This window comes from Malaclemys terrapin, chromosome 15 (assembly GCF_027887155.1).
Source record: "Malaclemys terrapin pileata isolate rMalTer1 chromosome 15, rMalTer1.hap1, whole genome shotgun sequence".
Classification (NCBI taxonomy): domain Eukaryota; kingdom Metazoa; phylum Chordata; order Testudines; family Emydidae; genus Malaclemys; species Malaclemys terrapin.
The window spans coordinates 125,503-152,328 of NC_071519.1; the positions used below are offsets into that span (position 1 = coordinate 125,503).

General features: G+C 51.2%; 1 long non-coding RNA gene and 1 pseudogene across 1 annotated transcript; both read right to left on the minus strand.

Annotated features, from left to right (window-relative positions):
• Window positions 1-26,703, minus strand: part of LOC128849163 (zinc finger protein 420-like) — a 48,214-nt pseudogene extending 21,511 nt beyond the window's left edge.
• On the minus strand, window positions 770-4,053 carry LOC128849164 (uncharacterized). The gene is made up of 3 exons (XR_008447180.1): window positions 3,287-4,053; window positions 1,758-1,837; window positions 770-1,232 (listed from the first exon to the last, which is right to left on the minus strand). It is a non-coding gene; the product is annotated as an uncharacterized LOC128849164 (long non-coding RNA).
• Window positions 26,704-26,826: the final 123 nt, after the last annotated feature.

Consider the following 26,826-nt stretch of genomic DNA (forward strand, 5'->3'; position numbering starts at 1 on the left):
AGAGGACAGAAGAGGGGAGAGAAGGCCCCAGTTTACGACCCTGTTTACCTGGAGAGAAGACAATGGACAGAGGCAGGGCCTGGGGCCAGTGATCTCAGATGCCCAGCTGGGAGCAGGGGGGCTCGGGGCTGCAGGCAGAGCCCACCTGGATGCAGGGAGACTGGGATGTGCTGGGCTGAGGGAGGCCAGGCCTGAGGCCCTGAGAGTTTCCTGTGCTGTGTTCAACTCTCAATAAACCCTCCTGTTTTATGCTGGCTGAGAGTCACTCCAGTCTAGAGAACAGGGTGGCATCAACCCCTTTGGGGGTGGAGGCCTGGGGGGTCCAGAGCGAGTGGACTCCCTGAGGGGGCCCATGGCGAGAGAAGGACGTGCTAAGGCTCAGAGAGGTGTGGTTCCAGGAGGTGGAGGGGCTTAACCCCCGAGAGAGAGTGGACCCCTGAGAAGGGCTGTCTCACTGAAGGGCGTTCCGACCACGGACAGCACGGGGACAAGACTGGGCACAACCTGAGTGTCCCTGACAGCAAAGCATTTCCCTCATGGAGCAACAGTGATACCGTATAGCCACTTGGGGGAACGCACAAGGCATTTTCCTCATAGAGCAATAGTGACAGAGGGTGGCCATTTGGTGTTGTGCACAGAGCATTTCCCTCCATGAGCAACAGTCACACCGGGTGGTGTCACGGAGTGTGGGGGACTCAGGGCCCTGCACCCCTGGCTTCCTGTGATTCACTATGACTCTCAGCCAGCCAGTAAAGCAGAAGGTTTATTTAGACGACAGGAATACAGTCCAAGACAGGTCTTGCAGGCACAGACAACAGGACCCCCTCAGTTAGGTCCATCTTGGGGTCCCAGGGCACCCTAGCCCCCTTGGGAGGTCAGAGCCCCATCTGCCTCCCAGCCATGTCACCAGCCAGCTCTGAACTCTCTCCCCAGCCTTTGTTCAGTTTTCCGGGCCAAGGTGTCACCTGGCCTCTAACCCCTTCCTGGGTTCTCATGTTACACACTCAGGTATTCTCCCTCGGTCAGTCTCCCATCCCCCGATGTAGACTATCCTAGCCACACTCCCCTGTCACCATTCACAGACCACAGTAAGAACAGTCCCAGTTCGTCACAGGTGGCCAATCCAGTAATGCACAAACCTTTTCCTTTATGAAGGGACAGTGATAATGGGTGGCCACTCCGAGTCATGCACAAAGCATTTCCCTCAGAGCAACTGTGGCACACACGGTGACCTGTCAGAGTAAAGCACAAAGCATCAGACACACCAAACCCGTGGGAAAAACACAGAAATTGGGCTTGTTTTTGGATTAATTGGTTGAGAGTTGCCTGTTGGCTAGTTTCTGGCTGCTGTTTACCTTGCAGCTTGTTGCTTCTTTTTTTAATCGGCTGCTGGCAAGCCAGGGCTGGGGGGGGAAGCAAAGGCACGGGGCAAGCAGGGGCAAAGAGGGGAAGAGAGTCAGGGGTGCACAGCAGGCCCACCACAGTCGCAGACTCCACGCTGAGGGGATCTAGTCACATACAGTGTTGGGGTTCTTTAACTTGTTTTGGCCTTGTTTTGAAATGGGATTAGCTTGGTTTTTGGCTTATTGTGAAAGTCGGGGAGATTATTTACCCTGTGAAAGTTGGCAACTGTGACTGCGATCCCTTCCCCAGCCTTAATCCCACAAAGCCCCGTACCCAACGAGGAAGCACACGGCCTGTGACGAAAACTACAGCAACTACAGATGAGCAATTCCGAGCACTGACTGCTTACGCACACTCAGTTAAGCTGCTCAGGTCCACCTCTGCCAGTTTCTCCTCCGGCTAGGACTCCTGGCCAATTCCTCTGCCAGCGCAGCTGCAACAGCCAAGCATGAGCCATCACTATACAAAGCTCTATTGGTGCTTGAAATCTTGCCCTCATCCCTGCCTCCCTCTCCCATCCCATCCACCTCAGCCCCACAGGATGAACAGAGACTGAGTGACCATTTCTCTCGTGGAGCACTAATCGGGGTAATGCACGAAGCATTTACCTTAGGGAGCAACAGAGAGACTAGGTGGCCACTCAGTGTAATTACACAGAATATTTCCCTAATGGAGCAACAGTGACACTGGGCAGCCAAACGGGGAATACACGGGGCATTTTTTCCTGGAGTAAATGTGATACCAGGTGGCCAGTGGGGAGAACGCGCAAAGCGTTTCCTTTATGGAGAAACAGTGAGGCCGAGTGGCCAATCGGGGTAATGCACAGAGCTCTTCCCCCCATGGAGTAGCAGTGACGTCCGGTGGCCACTCAGTGTAAATGCACAGAGCATTTCCCAAATGAAGCAACAGTGACACCTAATCCAGGTAATGCACAAATCATTTCAGGGAGGAACAATGCCATCCGGTGGCCAGGCAGGGTACCCTACAGACTGTGTTCCTCCTGGAGCAGCAGTGACACCCAGGGGCCAGTCTGGGTAATGCACAGAGTGCATCTGCCCTGGAGGAGCAGTGACAGCCTGTGGGCAGCACCAGCTGCACCCCCCCCTCCCCTCCCACACACACAATGAGGCCTTGCCCTCACTGTGGCTCTTCCTCACTGAACTGCAAGTTTCGCCTCCTCCCCTCAGAGGCTCCCAACCTTCACCGGCCCAGAGGCCAGAAGCCAGAGCCAGGCAGGGTGGGGCGACTGCTGCTCTAGGTGGCGCAATGATGCAGGTAGCCACAACGCTTCCCCCTCTGATATTTGTGCTGGTTGAGGTCCCTGGACTCTGGCTGCTCCTCAGTTCCCGGCCGCCCTTTGACTGCTCACAGACCTTAAGACCCGCCCGCGTGGGGCTCCGGCTCCAGGGCCAGCAGAGCCCTCGGGGAGCAGCGACCGCAAGGGTTAGGACCCAGGAGCCCGGGCTGGAGCAGGTAAGTCCGGAGTGCTGTGCAGAGCCCTGGACCCTCCACATGCCCTGGGTGGTGCAACCAGGTGAGTGGGGAGACAGGCTGAGGGCTACTCTCAGACCCCTGCTCATGTCCTCTGCTGAATGAGGGGATGCCTAGAGTGGCATGACTAAGGAAACTCACCCAGTGATGGAGAAGGAAGAGACTTGAGGACTGAGCATTTCCACCCTCCACCCTCTTCCCATTACACCTTTAGCATTACAAAGGCATTACCATGCAACGGCACCCGACAGAGTCACTCTGCACAGTACACTCTGGACCCTCCCCAGCCTCAATCCCACAGAGACCCGTGCCCAACGAGGAGGCACACGGCCTGTGAAGAATACTACAGTGAGCACAGATGAGCAATTCAAAGCACTGATCGCTTACTCACAGCCAGTTATGTGGAAGGCAGAAAGCGGAGGACTGTTCATGTCTGCTGACAAGGATGTCCAGTCTGCTCATGTCCACATCTGCCAGTTTCTCCTCCGGCTGGGGCTCCTGGACAATTCCTCTGCAAGCGCAGCTGCAAAAGCCAAGCATGAGCCATCACTACACACAGCTCTATCGGTGTGTGAAATCTTGCCCTCATCCTGCCTCCCTCTCCCATCCCATCTACATCAGCCCCACTCTATGAACAGAGACCGAGTTAACACCGACAGTCTCCACTCCCCTCTCGCACCTGCTACCCACATGATTTTCGTCCCCTCCTACTTCTCCATGGCTCCTAACACTGAACCTGTAGGGATGCACACCTACCACACCTGCCCGTGTCCTATGAAGGGAGACGGCACATGGAGAGGCAAGGAGAGATTGATTGAGATACGGAGGTTGAGAGAGAGTTGGCCAACACACTAGAGAAGAGACAGAAATACAGGAAGAAGGCAAACAACTCGCCACCTGGAGTCATCCCCCTGGATCCAACCTTCTCCTGCAGAGGACACACCGATCCTGGCCAGAGAACTGAGTAGCCCCTGAAAATGGGGACCTTGTCTCTCTAGTAACTACAGCTAGTCAAGAACCTTTTCATACAAGCCCAGCCCCAGCTGACGGGCTGTCTCTACCTGACCTCACCAAACCAGACACTTATCTCACGGACAGTGGCGTCTGCTCGGCTCACAGATGGACGGCTCTTGCCTGGCATGAACAGTGCTCACAGGCTCACTGCTCTCACTCACCTTCCATCGCACAAGGGCAGTAGACTCTGACGCTCGACTTCTTTTTCCTTGGTACTAAACCCAGCAGAGGGGGAAAAACAAAAAAAATCAGCATGGGGGGATGTTAGGGCGGGAGGGGGGCTGAGGGGCCCCAGGGATGGGTCGGGGCGGTTGTGGCGGGCTGGGGGGGGGGAGTGTTAGGGCGGGAGGGAGGCTGAGGGGCCCCACGGGTGGAGGGAGGGTACTGTGGGGGGAAGGGTACGGAAGGGGGGAGGAGTAGGGGGCAGGTTGGGCTAGGGGTTTTGGAGGGGAACTGAGAGGCCCCATGGATAGGTGGGGGTGGGCTGAGGGGCCCCCTGGAGGGGACAGTTGGGGAAGATGGCGGCGGGCTGGGGGCCGCGGGTGCATCGGGGTTTGACGTCACGTCCTCTTCCAACCACTTCTGTTTCCAGCCCCGCTCGGTGCACAGAGCTGTCCGGCCGAAAGCCCCGCCCCATCCGCACAGAACACGCTGGGCCCCGCCCCCTGGCTGCTCCCCTGGAGCTGCTGACCCCGCGGTGGCTGATGGGAAATGTAGGCCGGGGCACACCACATCTCCCACGAGCCCCTGCGGTGCGACTCTTCCCCTCTCCCCCCACCCCACGCAGGACTCAGCTGGGCCCGTGGCAACGGGAGGGGGGGGCTGTGGCTGGGCCCCAGGGTCGGGGGCTGGCGGGGAGAAGCCCAGAGGGCAATGGGGGGGCAGAGGGATCGGGGCTCCTGGCAGTGCTGGGATGCGGGGGCGGGAGAAGCCACAGCCTCATGCCATTGCAGATGGACCGCGTAGCTCCCAGTCGCCATGGGTGGACACCAGAGCTCCCAGCTGCCACATGTGGTGGAGGAATGTTGTGAAGGCCAAGACTAGATCAGGGTTCAAAAAAGAACTAGAGAAGTTCATGGAGATTAGGTCCATCAACGGCTATTAGCCAGGCCTGTGTGTGCCAGGAGCTGGGAATGGGCGACAGGGGATGGATCACTCGGTGATTCCCTGTTCTGTTCATCCCCTCTGGGGCACTTGGCATTGGCCACTGTCAGTAGACAGAATACTGGGCTAGATGGACCATTGGTCTGACCCAGTCTGGCCGTTCTCATGTTGTTAGGAACCCAGGAGCTCTCAGCCACCGTGGGCAGTAGGGGGATCCCACACCTCCCAGCCATCACGGGCAGACCCTGCAGCTCCCAGCAGTCATGGAGGACTCTGGAGCTGCAGCCACAGGTGATTGGGGGGGGGGGGGAGTGACACCCAGGAGCAGGTGGTAGATGGCCCCTGCTTCCCCATTTTGTCAGGGACAGGTCAGGGCTTCCATCAATTTTTGTTTAATGCCCATGACTTTTATTAAAAATAACCATGACAAAAATCTTAGCTTAACAATGATGGGTCAACTTGCCACCCACTTCCCCAACACTTTAGCCCCCTGTAGCAAACATGACCCTACCCCCCGCCCACACACCCAGGGTGCTACTGACACTAAAACAACCTAAAAACCCTACTTATCAATCACTATTGACTGAACTGCACTTGACGTTTTTCCATATCATCATGGAAGGAGCAGAGAAAAGGCATAAAATAAAATGAGAAATGACTATTTCAGTAAATAGTCCTTTTCTCAAAGTCCCCAGTAAACCTGAGCTACAGTCTGGCAAATAAAATTCATATCTGATTATGTGAACAAATGTCCCCCAAGAGGAAAAACCCCACATCACACAAGATACATCCAGCTTCATACAACTAGAAATTCCGGAGCAGGTTAAATATGACGACTGTAGCCTGATTTAGGGTGGGCTAATAACATTAATTTAATTTATTTATTTTATTTTATTAATTACAATATTAATAGGATTGGTTTTAGGCTTGCCAATTTGTTTGATTAGAAGATAAAAGTTTTTGTTTCGAATCAGGCTTCACAGAATTTACAAAGGACCCTCAGGGGTATGACAGGAAGGTCACACTGAGACAGATAGAGCCTTAAAGACTTTATTAAAATCAATGAAATAGTAAGTCAATGGTAAAATACCCAGAGTTACAATTGCATTACTGCTATTCAAAAGATGCATATAATACTATATTATCATATGTAACAAAGCTTTGGTTAACATACTCACACCCTTCCTTGATAACCTGGGGGTAAGAGAAACAGGACAAGCCTTGCAGTTCAGGTTTCTCAATTCTTGATGCAGAGCTTAGAAAAACTAATGCTAAGAGCTAACTTAGGGTTTACTTGACTAACAAACTTAAAACCTAATAAACAAAACTAAGAATAAAAGCTTAGGGAAACCGAGCTTAGCCTAGTTCCCTTGAAACAAAGTTTAAGAACAAGTACAGCCTACTAATAACAGTAGCCATCGTAGATAGAATAGAGTGAGTGAGTGTGAGTAAGATCGAGTGGAGTGCAGTGAAGTGAAGTGCTCTAGCGAGGTGGGTCACCTCTTTTATAGGGCACAAGTGCTGGAAATCCTTCCTCCTATGCCCACATTTTATTCCTCACCCACAAATGTTAGGGTACACTTACCCCACAGGCTAGTAGGTTTGTGCGTATCGAAGACACATATATACGCACATACGTTTCCTTGTGGTGTCCCTGTTAAGACTGTGGGTACCAAACTGAAAACCTCCTTATGCCATTCTTCATTATCTATTGGTCTAGGTAGAATATTATAGACATAGGCGTGGATACTTATTTATTTAGGTAACAAGATACAGGTTAATTTTACAGGAACTCCTCACTTAAAGTCGTCCCGGTTAACGTTGTTTCGATGTTAAGTTGCTGATCAATTAGAGAACATGCTCGTTTAAAGTTGTGCAATGCTCCCTTCTAACGTCGTTTGGCAGCTGCCTGTTTTGTCCACTACTTGCAGGAAGAGCAGCCCATTGCAGCTAGCTGGTGGGTGGTTGAAACAAGGGTGGACCAGCAGCCCCCCCATCAGCTCTCCCCTCCCCTAAATTCCCTGTGCAGCAGCTGTCCCTCCCCCCACTGCCATGTGCTGCTCCTTGCCTTGGAGCTGCTCCCAGAGACTCCTGCTTGCTGTACGGGGGGGGAGGGGGACTAATGTCAGGGCGTCTCCCTCTCCCCCTCCCCCGTGCTCCGGCACCCCGCTTACCCTATCTTCCATAGAGCAGGGGGGGACACACGATGGAGGGAGGGAGCTTCTAGGCAGTAGCTGCGGTCTCAGGTCTCAGCAAGCTCATTTAATTAACAAGGCAGTGTACTTAAGCCTGGGGTCAGCTACTTAAAGGGGAAATGCGCATTTTTTCTCTCACACACAGGGTGTGTGTCTTTGTCTCTGTCTGCCCTACCACCTTTCCTGCTGCCTTGTAGTGTTGTGAGAGTTAACCCTTGAGGGCTCAGCCAATTGCTAGTTCATTTAGCAATAAGGCATTCCCTGGGAAATATCCCACCCTCTGACTCCTCCACCTCAACCAAGCTTCACAATCATCATCACTGTGTACCAGTATTAAATTGTGTTTAAAACTTATAGTGTGTGTGTGTGTGTGTGTGTGTGTGTAAAAATAGTCTTTTGTCTGGTGAAAAAAATTTCCCTGGAACCTAACCCCCTCATTTACATTAATTCTTATGGGGAAATTGGATTTGCTTAACATCGTTTCGCTTAAAGTCGCATTTTTCAGGAACATAACTACAATGTTAAGTGAGGAGTTCCTGTACTTTTCTGGGTAAATGGTCTTAATATAGAGGTGTTAAATTTCCTTAGCTTAACATACAGGAAATGGCCTGTAGGTCTCTTGCGTTACAGCCAAGATTACTTTAATATAAATCTATAAACCTATTACAATAAACCAAATACTTAAACTTATACGAAAAAATATATCTATGCAAGCAAGCTGGTTAGTCCTATAGGGCAGGCTACACGACTCAGAATCAGGACAAGAGATTCTCCCATTGCATTCTCCTCTGAGCCGTTCAAACCTCCTTCACTCATTAGTTTTGATTCATATTATTTACAAAAGTTCTAGCATGGTCGTAATGGAAAAAAACAAAAAACAAACCAATCAGCCAGCCTCCCCATCTGCAAAAAATCCCATCTCAGTAGGAAAAGTCCTGCAACAGGCCTTGCCAACAGTTGGAAACTGGGATTTAAACTCCAAATGATTTCACTATATTTGAGATTTATTCAAATTCCCCATCCAGGTCTGTGCAACGTCACACACCGGTCATAGCATATGTGCTGGTAGCTGGAGCAGCCTCACGTGCCCCCAAGGTCTCAGCCACAGTCACACACCCCTATTCCCACCACACAGAGGCAGCACACAGAGAAACTGAGGCACACGCAGTGTTCATGCAAAACAGTAAAACTCACATAGGCTCAACGGTAAGACTCACATACAACATAACAAAGGAAAATCCCCACTTCATCACACCCTCTATCCCGGCTCCTTCTCTGTTATATTTACATTGAGAAAAAGGGTACAAAACCCAACTGCTATTCAGCAGAACCCAGTGCAACGTGGGAACAACTGGGAATGAGGCAATCTGTCCCTAGTGGGGGAACCTGGTGACTAACACTCACTTTACAGTGGGAGGAAAAGTATAAACGTGATGCTATAAATTTGGTTAGACTAGGAAAAGTGATGGAGGTTGTGTCCGGTGGTGAGGAAATTTGCTACGTTACCCTGGCCGCTATATGGGCTATTTTCTTCATTGAAAAAAACAGTTGTGTTTTTACATCAGGATCCCTAACTCAATCTAGCTAACTCCATGGAAAACCCCAATGGAGTCAAAGCCCAGGTAAATTTAACCTCCATGTACCGAGCAAAGGTCACTCCTGGTTCCCCCACCTAGGACTGAGGGACATTCCTGTTGGAGGGACGCACACTTCCATGACACAGGACAAAGGAGTTTATGAAAAACACCATGGGCTTCACTCCATGGAAGGGTGAGCTGCAAAAGGGAAAAGCAGACAACTCACCGGAAGGAGCGGAGATGCCACAAATGCTGCCTTAAAGTTCACTACTTGGGAATTAGCAAAAGGAAAAAACAATCTTTTCTGAGCCCTAGAGATGTTTTTCATGGTGTTTATCTCCCTTGCAGCTTCTCTAGTGATAAATAGAAGAAGAGCTGTGATGGAAAAATTTCCCGCACTCACGGCATTTATAGGGTTTTCAATCCTGTGTGGCTCCTCTGATGTGTAATAAGGCCTGATCTCCCAGCGAAGGTTTTCCCGCACTCACAGCATTCATAGGGTTTCTCTCCTGTGTGGCTCCTCTGATGTACAATAAGGTGTGAGCTCTGAGCGAAGGTTTTCCCGCACTCACGGCATTCATAAGGTTTCTCTCCTGTGTGGCTCCTCTGATGTGTAAGAAGGTGTGAGCTCCAAGTGAAGGTTTTCCCGCACTCACGGCATTCATAAGGTTTCTCTCCTGTGTGGATCCTCTGATGTGCAATAAGGTGTGAGCTCCAAGTGAAGGTTTTCCCACACTCACGGCATTTATAGGGTTTCTCTCCAGTGTGGCTCCTCTGATGTGTAATAAGGCCTGAGCTCTGAGCAAAGGTTTTCGCACACTCACGGCATTCATAGGGTTTCTCTCCTGTGTGGCTCCTCTGATGTGTAATAAGGTTTGAACTCCGAGCGAAGGTTTTCCCACATTCACGGCATTCATAGGGTTTCTCACCTGTGTGGATCCTCTGATGTGTAATAAGATTTGAGAAGTGAGCGAAGGTTTTCCCGCACTCACGGCATTTATAGGGTTTCTCTCCTGTGTGGCTCCTCTGATGTGTAATAAGGCCTGAGATCTGAGCAAAGGTTTTCCCACATTCACGGCATTCATAGGGTTTCTCTCCTGTGTGGCTCCTCTGATGTGTAATAAGGTGTGAGCTCCGAGCAAAGGTTTTCCCGCACTCGCAGCATTCATATGGTTTCTCCCCTGCGTGGCTCGTCTGATGTCTAATAAGGCCTGAGCTCCGAGCGAAGGTTTTCCCACACTCACAGCATTTATAGGGTTTCTCCCCTGTATGGATCCTCTGATGGCGAATAAGGTTTGAGCTCTGAGTGAAGGTTTTTCCGCATTCACAGCATTTATAGGGTTTCTCCCCTGTGTGGCTCCTCTGATGGCTAATAAGGCCTGAGCGCTCAGTGAAGGTTTTCCCGCACTCGCAGCATCCATAGGGTCTCACTCCAGTGTGGATCCTCTGATGGTGTGAGCGCCTCCTGAACTTTTTCCCACACTCAAAGCCCGTGTTATTTCTCTCTCCCGTCAGGATTCTCTGCCGGGCCGTGGCTACCTTGAGGCCTTTGTGAGTTCCCTGATAATTAACAGATATTACAACTTTCTGCGCTGGCTGGTTTCCCTGCTGCTTCTCTAGCCTGTGCTGCCCCCGAGAGCCTTTTCCCTGCTCACAACTCCTGGACACACTCCCTTTGCATCTTTGCAACAACGCCCCATGCGCTTCCACTTGCTCCTCTTCCTGCTGAGGATTCTGCTCCACGGTCTCTCTCACCATCCCCTCACCTGCTGGGACACAGAAAGGGAAACCTCAGAAAGCGGAAAGGAAAAGGGGAGAACAAACCAAGAGAATAGCTGGAGATGGAAAAAAAAATCAGGGACACCTGCTGGGGACCATCCTGAACCCAGAGACCTCACAAAGTCTTTGTTGGGAATCCCAGCTGTTTCCTTCAAGCACTGAGAAGGTTTAATGATCCCTCACCTATGCTGCTGCCTCTCAGGATCTCTCTTGCCTCTGAGCCCTGGAGATCTGGGGCCCACGGCTCTTTCCCTCGTTCCAGCTGGGAGATGACACCGGGTTTGGAAACTGGGAACCCTGCTCAGAGGAAAGAAGACCAGTGAGATCAGGTAACACTCAAAAGAAGAAGTTACTCAACTTGTGCATCAACGATAGTTCTTTGAGATGTGTCTCCCTATGTGTGCTCCACTGTAGGTGCGAACACATTAAAAATAGCTGTGTAGACCAGTGGCTTCTCACACTACTGTGCTTGCTCATTTCTACCATAACATTCTAAAATAAATAACTGGAATATAAATATTGTACTTGCATTTCAGTGTATTTCAGGGTATATTATATAGATCAGTATAAACTAGTCATTGTATGAAATTTTACTTTGTGCTGACTTGGCTAGTGATTTTTCCGTAGCAACTCTGGATAGGGTGATCAGACGTCCCGATAAAATCGGGACTGTCCCAATATTGTGGCGTTTGTCCCACGTCCCAACGTCCTGACCGATGTTTGGTCAGGACAAAATTTGTCCCAATATTTCGCGATACTTTTTTTTTTTTTCCCCTCCGCCGCCAGACCCCCGCATGTGTCCTGATATTTTCTTCCTCTCATCTGGTCTCCCTAACTCTGGAAGAACTCTGCGTACACACCCAGGGGTACACATACTGCTAGAGACTGAGCTCCAGCCCAATCTGCAACATAGACGCAGTTATATACAGCCCGCCAAGGCCAGTATATCCAGTGTGCTTCATTCATATATGGACAGTTCTTGATCGTGTTTCACTCCTTCACACCCAGTGACTAACAAAGCAAATTGAGAGGGAAGCTGACCCATGCATACTTTTCATTAAAAAAAACTACTAAATAAAGCCCACATTCTCCAGAGGGAGACAAGGTCAAAGTGAAGGGCTAGGATCATGAATCATAAAATCACAAAAACACACGGGGTAAAGGGACCTCAAGATGTCAGCTAGTCCATCCTCCAGCCCTGAAGCAGGACCAAGTATACACAGACCATCTGTCTAACCTCTTCTTAAAAACCTCCAGTGACCAGGATTCCACAACCTCTCTTGGTAACGTATTCCTGTACTTATCTACACGCACAGTTGGAAAGTTTTTCTTAAGATCCAACCTAAACATCCCATACTGCAGACTGTAGCTGGACTTTGAATAGGAGAGAGGAGGGGGTCTCCACCCACAAGAGAAAGTCTATTTAAACCCCTGGGAGACCCCTCCATTTTGTCTTCAGCTGGCTAAATAGAGAGCCTCCCCACCCCAAAGATACCTGAAAGAAACTGGAACAAAGGACAGTAACTACAGGGGGTGTGAGTGATTGCTGGACCCAGACTAGGAGACTAGTCTGTAAAAGGAAGCTTATAGGGTGAGGTTATGATCTGTATTCAATTTCTTAGACATAGACTTGCGTGTTTTATTTTATTTTGCTTGGTAATTCACTTTGTTCTGTCTGTTACTACCTGGAACCACTTAAATCCTACTTTCTGTGTTTAATAAAATCACTTTTTACTTATTAATTAACCCAGAGTATGTATTAATATTTGGGGGGTGGGGGGCAAACAGCTGTGCATCTCTTTCTATCAGTTTTCAGAGTAGCAGCCGTGTTAGTCTGTATCCGCAAAAAGAACAGGAGTACTTGTGGCACCTTAGAGACTAACAAATTTATTAGAGCATAAGCTTTCGTGGGCTACTGCCCACTTCTTCTGATACATATAGAGTGGAACATATATTGAGGAGATATACACACACACACACACAGAGCATGAACAGGTGGGAGTTGTCTTACCAACTCTGAGAGGCCAATTAAGTAAGAGGAAAAAAAACAATTTTTTTTTGAAGTGATAATCAAGCTAGCCCAGTACAGACAGTTTGATAAGAAGTGTGAGAATACTTACAAGGGGAGATAGATTCAGTGTTTGTAATGGCTCAGCCATTCTCACTCCTTATTCAATCCTGAGTTGATTGTATCTGTGGGGTTCCAGGTGGAGCGGATAAAGCACACGACCAATGTGGTTGCAAGCTGAATCCGAATCTGTTTATTGCAAGCTTTCTTTTATAGTTTTTCTCAACATTACATAACACAATTAGGCTATAATCACACATCTACGGATTGGACAAGAAGGAGAATCATGTGTTTATCACATGTATAGCCCCACACCGATTGGTTCAACTGTTCCTTACATAAGGCCATGATTTGTTTACCTCATCTTATATAATACTAGACCACCAGGGGGCCTTACATAAGGCCATGATCATCTTATATAATCCTAGACCACCAGGGGGTCTTACATAAGGCCATGATCATCTTATATAATCCTAGACCACCAGGGGGTCTTACATAAGGCCATGATCATCTTATATAATCCTAGACCACCAGGGGGCCTTACATAAGGCCATGATCATTTTATATAATCCTAGACCACCAGGGGGCCTTACATGAGGCCATGATCATCTTATATAATCCTAGACCTCCAGGGGGCCTTACATAAGGCCATGATTTGTTTACCTGGCAAGTGTCCCATCGTGACCCTTACCTCCTCATGGAACTTTTCATTAGGTTGGTGTAGGGATGATACATCCCCACACCTCCCCCCTTTTTCTTAAATAAGGCCTATAGGAGGGTCCAACTAACATTAGGACAATTACTAGCCACCTGACTACTTTTTTTGAACCTATAAAACTGACGACAGGTGACATTTAACAACTGGGAAATATATGGAGAACTATTAAAAAACATAACATTACATAAATACCCACGAAAACCATTGGGGTGTAAATAAGGATAGCCAATAAGACATGTTCTAAAGGGATCCGATGGGGTGGCCATGGACAAGCAAAAAGGGCTTCTTGGCCAGTCTGGTTCGCCCAGGTGATACAAACATTTTGTCGTGGGTTAACAAAAGGTACAGAGTTTGGACATACAAAGACCCCTGCTCCTATAATAAGGAGTCTGAACAAATAGAAGTACCACATTATCAGGTGTCTAGGCTGTGACAAACAATAAGTGCAGGTCCGGTGCTGCGGGGTCCTGTGGATCCGGTGTCACTACTGGATAAGCCTCGGGCGCAAATTCCCCCTCTATATGGGCTTCCCTAATAAGTCCGTGCCAACGCCGTACGGAGTCTGGGGGGCCCGAGCCGGCCGGGATATTGTCCGAAGCATGTCGCAGGGTGGAAACATCGGATGAGCAAACGGGTTGGCGACATCCAGTGGCTGGTGCGTGGACACGTTATCCCGTCCAGTGCACCCAATCGCGCAGCCCCACAAACCACAATGAGGACAGGGGGTAGCTACATCATTCGCCGGAGGGATCTTATCCGGCGGTTTTTTCCTATATGTCCTTTCAAAGTTAGATAAGCCTGGCTCCGCCATTCTTTTCAACCTATTCCGCAACTTTTCACCCTGCCCCGGGAACTCCGCCCGGAACTTTGGGGTACAAACATCATTGGTGACAGGAAAGCCGGGCTGGTTCAGGGCTCGCAATGTGTGGGACTGCGGGGGATGGCTCTTACCGGCCAAATGGGACAACTGATTCAGCATGTCCTGTAGCTGAAGGCCCTGTTTGTACATTTCCGCCCGAAATTCTTTTAACTTATCCCCTTCTGGGCTTGAGACCTCCATTTTATTCGCAGGGTCGTCCGGTAACGGGACGATACTAGGATCAGCTTTGGGTACACCGGGGATGAGTGGTATGATAGTGTCCTTACCCCCAAAGAACTTACGGGCTCCCACCGGCAACACATAAGGCGGCTCCTCTTTTGGCCGAAAGAGGTCATTAATGGCCGACTGGACCTCAGCTTCTGCCGCAAGCGTCTCTATCAGTTTCTTAGATTTGCACCATATTTGGCTTAATGACACGGCCTCCTTGTTGCCGTGAGACACCGACTCCCAGAGGTCAGAGCCTAGACTTTCCCAGACTGCCTTATTAAAGACAGTATCAGGAGTAACAAAAAACCCGCGTCTCTGCCCCCATTTCAACAAACGGGACAACGCGTTAGAGGGAAGCTTCTCTCCCTGCTTTTTAGCGATGCGTAATAAAAAATCATGCACCGTCTCCTCCTCTGCAGACAAAGCAGAGCCCATTTTATTAAATGCAGCCGCTCACCTGTGAGCTCACGAACGTCTCTCTCGGACGACCAGGAGCCGGTATCCTCCGGTACCTCCTGCCGCGGCTGCCAACTCCGCCTTTTCTCACCGAACGCTTCCGTCGGCTGTGAGCTCACGAACGTCTCTCTCGGACGACCAGGAGCCGGTATCCTCCGGTACCTCCTGCCGCGGCTACCATCTCCGCCTTTCCTCACCGAACGCTTCCGTCGGCTGTGAGCTCACGAACGTCTCTCTCGGACGACCAGGAGCCGGTATCCTCCGGTACCTCCTGCCGTGGCTGCCACCTCCGCCTTTTCTTACCGAACGCTTCAGTCGGCTGTGAGCTTACGAACGTCTCTCTCGGACGACCAGGAGCCGGTATCCTCCGGTACCTCCTGCCGCGGCTGCCACCTCTGCCTTTTCTTACCGAACGCTTCAGTCGGCTGTGAGCTCACGAACGTCTCTCTTGGACGACCAGGAGCCGGTATCCTCCGGTACCTCCTGCCTCGGCTGCCACCTCCGCCTTTTCTCAAACCATGTTCAGTTTTTGGTCGTGCTCCAGTTGACACTGAGCTTGGCAAACCATCTAAATCTTGGTAGCCTGCCCTCTTATTCCCACAGATTCCCTTTCTCTGATGATCTTTGTGAAGAAGGCCTGTCTCCACCTTAACAGGGCACGGCTGTTTGCGCTTTTTGGTAGAAGGAGTGCTGGAAGGAGAAGAGCCAGCACTGAGAGCCTTTTTAATATCTAAATTCAATTGTTCCAGTTTCTTCATGAGAGATGACATAGAGTCTGACCTCTCAGATCCTTTTTCTGGTTGGATCTGCTTTCTCTTTGCTTAGCTTCTGAGACAACACCTGTTGGGTCTACTGTCTGAGAACATTGATCCCTGCTCCACTGGCGGCTGTGTTTAGTATGATTTTTGCTAGCTTACTCTGGGCAAAGTCCTGGCTGCCTTGATGTCCAAGCCGAATCACGTCGGGGTCACCATTTGTGGGGTTCCATGCGGAGCAGATAAAGTACACGACCAATGTGGTTGCAAGCTGAATCCGAATCTGTTTATTGCAAGCTTTCTTTTATAGTTTTTCTCAACATTACATAACACAATTAGGCTATAATCACACATCTACGGATTGGACAAGAAGGAGAATCATGTGTTTATCACATGTATAGCCCCACACCGATTGGTTCAACTGTTCCTTACATAAGGCCATGATTTGTTTACCTCATCTTATATAATACTAGACCACCAGGGGGCCTTACATAAGGCCATGATCATCTTATATAATCCTAGACCACCAGGGGGTCTTACATAAGGCCATGATCATCTTATATAATCCTAGACCACCAGGGGGCCTTACATAAGGCCATGATCATCTTATATAATCCTAGACCACCAGGGGGTCTTACATAAGGCCATGATCATTTTATATAATCCTAGACCACCAGGGGGCCTTACATGAGGCCATGATCATCTTATATAATCCTAGACCACCAGGGGGCCTTACATAAGGCCATGATCATTTTATATAATCCTAGACCACCAGGGGGCCTTACATGAGGCCATGATCATCTTATATAATCCTAGACCTCCAGGGGGCCTTACATAAGGCCATGATTTGTTTACCTGGCAAGTGTCCCATCGTGACCCTTACCTCCTCATGGAACTTTTCATTAGGTTGGTGTAGGGATGATACATCCCCACATGTATCTAGTTTGCATATCAATTCCAGCTCAGCAATCTCTCGCTGGAGTCTGCTTTTGAAGTTTTTCTGATGTAAGATAGCCACCTGCAGGTCTGTCATTGAATGGCCAGACAGGTTAAAGTGTTCTCCCACTGTTTTTTGAGTATTATGATTCCTGATGTCAGATTTGTATCCATTAATTCTTTTGCAGAGAGACTGTCCAGTTTGGCAAATGTACATGGCAGAGGGGCATTGCTGGCACATGATGGCATATATCACATTGGTAGATGTGCAGGTGAACAAGCCCCTGATGGTATGGCTGATGTGATTAGGTCCTATGATGATGTCACTTGAATAGATATGTGGACAGAGTTGGCATTGGGCTTTGTTACAACGATAGGTTCCTGGGTCAGTGTTTTTGTTCAGTGATGTGTGGTTGCTGGTGAGTATTTGCTTTAGGTTGGGGGGTTGTCTGTAAGCAAGGACAGGTCTGTCTCCCAAGATTTGTGATAGTAAAGGATCATCTTTCAGGATAGGTTGTAGATCTCTGATGATGCGCTGGAGAGGTTTTAGTTGGGGGCTGAAGGTGACAGCTAGTGGTGTTCTGTTATTTTCTGTGTTGGGCTGTCTTGTAGGAGGTGACTTCTGGGTACTCGTCTGGCTCTGTCAATCTGTTTTTTCACTTCAGCAGGTGGGTATTGTAGTTTTAAGAATGCTTGATAAAGATCTTGTAGGTGCTTGTCTCTATCTGAGGGATTGGAGCAAATGCGGTTATATCTTAGAGCTTGGCTGTAGACAATGGATCGTGTGGTGTGTCCTGGATGGAAGCTGGAGGCATGTAGGTAAGTGTAGCGGTCAGTAGGTTTCCGGTATAGGGTGGTATTTATGTGACCATCGCTTATTAGCACAGTAGTGTCCATGAAATGGACCGCTTGTGTGGATTGATCTAGGCTGAGGTTGATGGTGGGATGGAAATTATTGAAATCATGGGGGAATTCCTCAAGGGCTTCTTTTCCATGGGTCCAGATGATGAAGATGTCATCAATGTAGCGCAAGTAGAGTAGGGGCGTTAGGGGACGAGGGCTAAGGAAGCGTTGTTCTAAGTCAGCCATAAAAATGTTGGCATACTGTGGGGCCATGCGGGTACCCATAGCAGTGCCGCTGACTTGAAGGTATATATTGTCCCCAAATGTGAAATAGTTGTGGGTGAGGACAAAGTCACAAAGTTCATCCACCAGGTTAGCTGTGACATTATCAGGGATACTGTTCCTGATAGCTTGTAGTCCATCTTTGTGTGGAATATTGGGGTAGAGGGCTTCTACGTCCATAGTGGCCAGGATAGTGTTTTCTGGAAGATCACTGATGGATTGTAGTTTCTTCCAGAAGTCAGTGGTGTCTCGAAGATAGCTGGGAGTGCTGGTAGCGTAGGGTCTGAGGAGAGAGTCCACATAACCAGACAAGCCTAATGTTAGGGTGCCAATGCCTGAGATGATGGAGCGTCCAGGATTTCCAGGTTTATGGATCTTGGGTAGCAAATAGAATACCCCTGGTCGGCGTTCTAGGCATGTGCCTGTACAGATTTGTTCCTGTGCTTTGTCAGGGAGTTTTTTTAGCAGATGGTGTAGTTTCTTTAGGTAATCCTCAGTGGGATCAGAGGATAATGGTCCGTAGAATGTGGTGTTAGAGAGCTGTCTAGCAGCCTCTTGGTCATATTCCAATTTATTCACGATACGACAGCACCTCCTTTGTCAGCCTTTTTGATTATGATGTCAGGGTTGTTTCTGAGGCTGTAGATGGCGTTGTGTTCAGCGTGGCTGAGGTTATGGGGCAAGTGATGTTGCTTTTCCACAATTTCAGCCTTTGCACGTTGACGGAAGCAATCTATGTAGAAATCCAGTCTGTTGTTTCGACCGTCCGGAGGAGTCCACGCAGAATACTTTTTTTTGTAGTGCTAGTAGGGGGTATTCTGTGGGTTAGTATGCTGTTCAGAGGTATGTTGGAAATATTCTTTGAGTCGGAGACGTCGAAAGTAGGATTCTAGGTCACCGCAGAACTGTATCATGTTTGTGGGTCTGAAGGGACAAAAGGAGAGGCCCCGAGATAGGACAGACTCTTCTACTGGGCTAAAACTATAGCTGGAATGATTAACAATATTGCTGGGTGGGTTAAGGGAACTACTGTTGTGGCTCCTTGTGGCATGTAGCAGTTTAGATAGTTTAGTGTCCTTTTTCCTTTGTAGAGAGGCAAAGTTTGTCTTGTAAATGGCTTGTCTAGTTTTTGTAAAGTCTATCCATGAGGAAGTTTGTGTGGAAGGTTGGTTTTGTATAAGCTTTATACAGGGTAAAACGGATTTATTTAGGGTTTGGACCCCGTTGGGAGTTGGGCTTCTGAGTGTTAAAGTCAGGAATACTTCTGTAACTTGCTTTCCAATTAAACCTGCAGCTTTGGGGGCACATGGATCAGGCCCTGGGTCTGTGTTGGAGCAGACTGGCGTGTCTGGCTCAGCAAGACAGGGTGCTGGAGGCCTAAGCTGGCAGGGAAAGCTGGGTCAGAAGTAGTTTTGGCACATCAGTTGGCAGCTCCCAGGGGGTTTCTGTGATCCAACCCTCACAACAAGTATTCCTCATTTCAGTGTGGAGTGGTGTAGGCGGCGTCAATAAAGGCACACAAGGGTGTGTTCTTGCCACAGGGATTGTCAGCAGGCTGGTGCCATACATGCACAGGGTCCCCAGGGCTCAGGGAGGGGTAAGTGAAGGCAACGACTCAGACGGAATCCTCATTGGAAGGGTAAAGAGATGGTGACATTATGAAAGTCCAAGATGGATTGTGTGCCGTAGGCTCAGTGTCTGAGTGCAGGCCAGGGGAAGGCAGCTTCTGTTCCCTACATCGGACCTAACCCCAAGTTTGGCAGTGTTAGCGTTTGTGCTGTCCTGCACCTGTGCTCTGTTCCCAAAGTGTTCTGTAGCGGGGAGGGCAGAGCGCTGGTCTGTGTCTCATTGGCCTATCGGGGTGTTGCTGAAACAGGGCAAAGTTGAGGCTGCACTGTGAACCTTAACTCTTCATTTCCCCTTCTAAGAACCTAGGGGACAGGAATCCTTACCCAGCGAGGTCATGTTCTCATAGTTCTCCTGCATGACGTCTTTGTAGAGGGCTCTCTGAGCGGGGTCCAGCAGAGCCCACTCTTCCCTGGTGAAATACACAGCCACCTCCTCGAAAGTCACCGGCCCCTGAAAAAACAAGAGCGCCCCACTCTGCACCTGCTGCCCAGCGACATCCCCACCACTCACATTGGAGGAGGGCCAATCACATGGAAGCTCTGGGAGGCAGGCAGGATCCCACCCCCTCCCCATCAGAGCAGCCAGGAGGCATCAGGGTGAGGAGCGAAAGAGAGAGAGCCCCTCACCCCTTCTAGCAGACAGAGATGGCAGGGGTCTTCCCATTCAGCACTCACCTACCAGCCAGAAGCTGATACAGGAGATGGAGCCCCCAGCAGGGTCCAGGGACAGCCCCCTGGCATGAATCCCAACACCCTCCCCAGTGCCAGCAGTTGGATGGGACGGGATGGGGTGTCTTCCCCGGGCCTCACTGGCGGTTGCCCTCTGGCTAGTAGGTTCAGACTCCAGGATTGGAGGCTGGTACGTTTCCCTAGCCCAGTCCAGGGGGGTTGTTACCTGCTTGCGAAATTAGGGAATTTCCATCCACAAATCCCATGGGTCTGTTAAAATCTAGGCCCCACCGTAAACAAATCCCAGCAGGTTTGTCACACCCTGTTCCCCCCCCTTTCTCCACCCTGTGTATTTCCTGCCCCTTCCCACCTCCTGACCACCCCCAGAAGCACCCACCTTCTATGTCTTTACTGCCCTTCTCCCTCCAACAGGAGCCCACCAGCAACTCCCCGATAATCCCTACCTGAACTGGCTCCACGGCAGCCATTTCCCTGGTCCCTGGTAGGATGGGACGTAACGCTGCAGCCTGTCAGGGCAAGAAGGGGACGTGTCAGAACACGACAGTAACGTCACATCTCAATTCCCCCCGGCTCTTTCCCTGCAGACGGATGTTCTCGACTCTGTCATGCAAATAACGGAAATATTCAAAACAGAATTAGTAATGGGCGGGGGGGCATGGGACTTTAACGACCGAGACACCTGTTAGAAAAGGAATTAATACAAACACAAACTGTCCAATGAGTTCTTGGAATGTGTTGGGGACACCTGTTTGCTTCAGAAGATGGAGATAGTAACCAGGGAGACAGGCATTTCAGGGTTGATTCTGACTAACAGGCGGGAGTTAGTTAGGAAACGGAAGGTGGAAAGCAATATGGGAGAAAGTGTTCATGAAATGATGATTTCGTGAGTCTAAGAGAAGGAACGTGTTAGAGCAGGAAAATAAGGACAACGGACTTCAAAAAGGCAGACTTCAACAAACTCTGAAAACTGGTATGTGAGTGTGACATTTCACTCCATATTCTTTATGAAAATATGCTTATGACATGAATATGAGATAACTGAGATGTACTTTGTGCAAGATGGGTCTTGTAAGATATCATTGGAAAGATTACAGAGAGTCCTGTGGCACCTTTAAGACTAACAGATGTATTGGGGCATAAGCCTTTGTGGCTGAATGCCCACTTCGTCGGCACATGCATCCGACGAAGTGGGCGTTCACCCAAGAAAGCTTATGCTCCAATACATCTGTTAGTCTTAAAGGTGCCACAGGACTCTCCGTTGCTTTTTACAGATCCAGACTAACACGGCTACCCCTCTGATATTGGAAAGGTTATAATTTACTGAATGTGATTATCCAATTCGTGTGCATGTATCATTTCTGTATCAAAGCGGTCAGTGCTTTGAATTCCTCTTCTATACTCGCTGTAGTGTGTTGCGTCAAGCCCCTAAAGCTGAATCTTTCCAGAGCAGATCTCTGTCTCTCTGTGCAGCTGGGCGTGGCCCTGCCTGTGTGCTTGGCTGGAAGAGGCTTGTGAGCCTAACGCGGCCAGGTAAAGGGCACCGAAGCTGGCAGAATAGGCTGTCTCAGTGGCACCCCAGCACATCCGGTGACACCCCAAAGGACCCAAACCCGTCACAGCGGGGTCCCATGGGAATAAAATTCTAAGGAGAATAAAGCTCAGGAGAGCTGGCAGTTTCTCAGAGACAGTACTAAAGGAGCAACAGCAAATTATCACAATGCGAAGGAAAGACAGAAAGCTGTCAATTTGGCTCCATTAGGAGCTCTTTAATGACCAGACAATAAAAAGGAATCCTGAACCCCAACCCTAGTTATGGCCCTGTAGCTGCACCAAACTGTCTGGTTACCAAAACAATTCACAGGCGTAATGTAATAGTTGAGTGTTTATATTATTCCAGCAGATTTTTCTTAAACAAATAGGTCTGCTGTGGCTTTTCCAAATTATGGCAATTCATAAAGGTCCATTATTACTTTTCTGCGATTGGCCAAGACATCTTTGCAACTCAGCTGCAATTATTTGAAGATCATCCCGCGTTTCAGGTAGGGTCTTAATTATTATTAACCAAGAGGAGAAAGAAACAGACACCACAATAGGGAAAGAACAGGTTAAAAATATGTAGATACGTTAGATATATTAAAATCAGCCATTAAATTCATCTTCGGGTGCTCAAGGAATTAGCTGAAGCAATCTCGGAAAAATTAGCAATTATCTTTGAGAACGCTTGGAGAACGGTGAAGACTGGAGAAGAGCAAGCATTCTACCCATCTTTTAAAAGGGGAACAAACAGAACTGGGAAATAAAGTCAAGCCTTATTTAAATACCTGGAATGAACAACTTATTAATCAATTTGTAAGCAAGCAGAGGCTAGTAAGGTGATAAGTTATAACCAGCATGAATTTCCAAAAACAAATAATGCCAAGTCAATCTAATTTCCTGCTTTCACAGGCATACTGGACTTATGGATCCGGGGGACATTGTAGATAGGACATATCTTGATTTTACTCAGGCTTTTGACACAGGCCCCCATGACATTCTCACAGTGAACTATGTGGTGTACATTCTCACAGGGAAATGTGGTGTACATGAATGTGCTATAAAATGGGAGAAAATGTTGTTGGAAGGTTGTACTCAGACAGTAATCATTAGTGGTTCACTGTCCAACGGGAGGATGTATACAATGGGGTGCCCAGGGGCCAGTCCAGGATCTGATAGAGTCAATATTTTCACTCATTACTTAGATAATGGACTGGAGAGCATGCTGTCTAAATATGCAGATAACAGCCGCTGCGAGGGGCTGCAAGCACATTGGAGGACAGGATTAGAATTCAAGGCAACATTTACAAACTGGAGAAGTGGGCTGAATGAACGAGATGAAATTCAATAAAGACAAGTGCAAAGTACTAGACTTAGGGAAGGAAAACCAAATGCACAACTACAAAGTGGGGAATAGCTGGTTAGGGGCTTGTACTACTGAAAATGATCAGGGGCTATAGTGGATCACAAACTGAATCTGAGTCAATTGTGGAAAAAAAACCTAATGAAGCACTGGAATAAATTAGCAAGAGAGGTGGTGGAATCCCCATCACTGGAGGTTTTTAAGGACAGGTCGGACAAACACCTCAGTGCTGGGGGCTGGACTAGATGCCCTCTCACCGTTCATTCCAGTCCTACAGTTCTAGGATTCTATGCGGGGGAAACGTTTGGCCACTTTATTACAGCACTGACCGGCCCCTCCCACTAGCACTAAACCACTGAGACATTTTGAAACCCTCCCAGTAACAAAGTCTGGGAACCGAATGGGAGAGAAGCACAGAACACAAGGAGTGACATTGGGGGATTCCCCCTGACACTGTCCCCAGGGCAGCACAATCCTACAGCAGGGGCTACAGGGAGAGTCAGGAACTGGCTTTGCCTCACCTTGCACTTCACCTTGTAAGTGCTGGGTTTACAATGGTGCCAGTGGCGCCATGGAGCCGGGCCCATGCTCAGAAGGAGCCCCAGTCTGCTCTGCTTGCACTGTGCCCTGAGACCCCGCCAGCCCACTAGCTCCCCCCACCCTTAAACCTCTCGGCCTGCCCACTGAGGGCTCCTCTCCACCCCCTGGCCTCACCTGCTGGGTCCTCTGGGCCCCTTGGCCGGACCCCTGAGGTCTCTAACAATCACCTGTTGTCTCTGACTCAGATGTTGGGGTGGGCAGAGCCTTGGGTTGACCTATGGGCCTAATTACAGCTGGAGAAAATCCTCACCTTGGCTGGGCACAGAGGAAGCTTTACTCACGCTCACTCCCCAGCCCCGATCCCGCTGGGGGGAGCAGCAGCTGCTCAGCCTGGGCCCCCAGACCACAATCGGGGCAGCAGCATCTGAACCAGGAAGCTCAACCCCAATATCCTGAGGCAGAGAAAGAGAGAAACTGAGTCACTTTCTCCCCTTTAGCAACAACTGAAACCCCCTCCGCACAGGGACACGACCTGATCTTATCTGCCCCCCATGTTAATCTGGAGTCACTCCCTGTTCTCCCTTGCAGTGACTCCGGATTAACACGCGTCTCAGCGAGACCCGAAACGTGGCTCAGGAAGGAGGAGGCCAGAATCCTTTTAAACGGATCATTGCAGCAGGGGGATCGAAACTCCTTCCGCCCCCTCGCGCCCCATGTGCTGAGAGGGATTCACAGCAACAGTTTTCCAGCCCCCCCCCCCGCCTGGACCTCTGTCCCCCCCCCCCGGCTGATTGTCCAGCCCCCCCCGCCTGACCCCCCCATTTCTCACCCTCTGTCCCTCCCCCACCCCTGGCTGATTGTCCAGCCCCCCCCGCCTGACCCCCCCATTTCTCACCCTCTGTCCCTCCCCCACCCCTGGCTGATTGTCCACCCCCCCCGCCTGACCCCCCCCCCATTTCTCACCCTCTGCCCCTCCCCCACCCCTGGCTGATTGTCCACCCCCCCCGCCTGACCCCCCCATTTCTCACCCTCTGCCCCTCCCCCCCCGGCTGATTGTCCACACACCCCCCCGCCTGACCCCCCCATTTCTCACCCTCTGTCCCTCCCCCCCCCCGGCTGATTGTCCAGCCCCCCCGCCTGACCCCTGCCCATTTCACACCCTCTGCCCCTCCCCCACCCCTGGCTGATTGTCCACCCCCCCTCCGCCTGACCCCCCCATTTCTCACCCTCTGCCCCTCCCCCCCCGGCTGATTGTCCACACCCCCCCCGCCTGACCCCCCCATTTCTCACCCTCTGTCCCTCCCCCCCCGGCTGATTGTCCAGCCCCCCCGCCTGACCCCCCCATTTCACACCCTCTGTCCCTCCCCCCCCCCGGCTGATTGTCCAGCCTCCCCGCCTGACCCCCCCATTTCACACCCTCTGCCCCTCCCCCCCCCGGCTGATTGTCCAGCCCCCCCGCCTGACCCCCCCATTTCTCACCCTCTGTCCCTCCCCCCCCCGGCTGATTGTCCAGCCTCCCCGCCTGACCCCCCCATTTCACACCCTCTGCCCCTCCCCCCCCCGGCTGATTGTCCAGCCCCCCCGCCTGACCCCCCCATTTCTCACCCTCTGTCCCTCCCCCCCCGGCTGATTGTCCAGCCCCCCCCCGCCTGACCCCCCCATTTCTCACCCTCTGTCCCTCCCCCCCCCCGGCTGATTGTCCAGCCCCCCCGCCTGACCCCCCCATTTCACACCCTCTGTCCCTCCCCCCCCCCCGGCTGATTGTCCAGCCTCCCCGCCTGACCCCCCCATTTCACACCCTCTGCCCCTCCCCCCCCGGCTGATTGTCCAGCCCCCCCGCCTGACCCCCCCATTTCTCACCCTCTGTCCCTCCCCCCCCCGGCTGATTGTCCAGCCCCCCCCGCCTGACCCCCCCATTTCTCACCCTCTGCCCCTCCCCCCCCGGCTGATTGTCCAGCCCCCCCGCCTGACCCCCCCATTTCTCACCCTCGGCCCCTCCCCCCCCGGCTGATTGTCCAGCCCCCCCGCCTGACCCCCCCATTTCTCACCCTCGGCCCCTCCGGGAGTCTCTCTCCTGCCGGCCCCGCGCGCGCGGCTGCCCCCGGGGTCTCTCCGCCAATCAGCGAGCGGGGCGGGGCCCCTCACGCGCACCGCTAACCGCCTCCAACCGTCACTGGGATCCACGGTCCCGCGGTGCGCCAGGAACTACATCTCCCAGCCTGCCCCGGGGCGCCGCCGCCCGCTCGGGCCCAGCCTGACTCCAGCCCCGCCCCGTACAGACCCCGCCCCGGTACCTGACGCTGCGGACGTGGCGATACCGGGTCGGACCCGGGAGGTGGGTTCAGCGTGCGCGCGCTGCCTTGCCTGGGACTCCGCATGTGCGCGGAGCACGGGCGGCGCATGCTTAGTAGCACCCGCTGAAGCCGCGGCGCCCTCACGCTGCCCTGACTTGGCCCGAAACTCCCCTGCGCGGGGGAAGGGGCGGAGTCTGGGCAGGGGGCGCACACTGACTGCGGGGAGGGTCAAGCAGCTGGAGGCGGGGCCAAGTCAGAGATGGGGGAGGGGGGTGCTGGGGCCAAGCCCAGGGTGGGGGTTATTCCCCCTCCCACAGCGCAGCCCCCACTGCCCAGGGCCGGGGGCTTAAAGGCCCAGAGGTCACTGCCCCCGTGGGGGGTGGGGGAAATAACGGGGGGCTGCCCCACTTTCCCCCCAGGGGTCACTGCCCAAATAGTGGACGGACACACCCACACACCCGGGGTCACTGCTGCAGTTGTGATGCTATACACAGGACACACACACCCGGGGTCACTGCTGCACTTGTGATGCTATACACAGGACACACCCGGGGTCACTGCTGCAGTTGTGATGCTATACACAGGACACACACACACACCCGGGGTCACTGCTGCAGTTGTGATGCTATACACAGGACACACCCGGGGTCACTGCTGCACTTGTGATGCTATACACAGGACACACCCACACACCCGGGGTCACTGCTGCAGTTGTGATGCTATACACAGGATACTGCCCCATGTAGATGCCAGAGGTTATCCCCCCCCCGGCCCCAACACACACACACCCCCGCACCATGTGTGGGGCTGAGGGATACACACAGGGCACTGCCCCATGTGGCTACCAGCGTCATTAGCCTTGGGCGGCGGGAATACCTGCAGGACACTGTCCCACCTGCCCCCCGGAGCCATTGCATCCATGGGGGGTGGGCACAGGGCATCGCTCACTCGCCTCGCGGCCCGTCACCCACTTGGCTCCACGCTTTTCTTCTTCATGTCTCCAGCACATTTAAGGCCGTTGGACGTAACTCCAGAAGAACAACGACGTTCAGAGGCTGGTTGTGTTGAT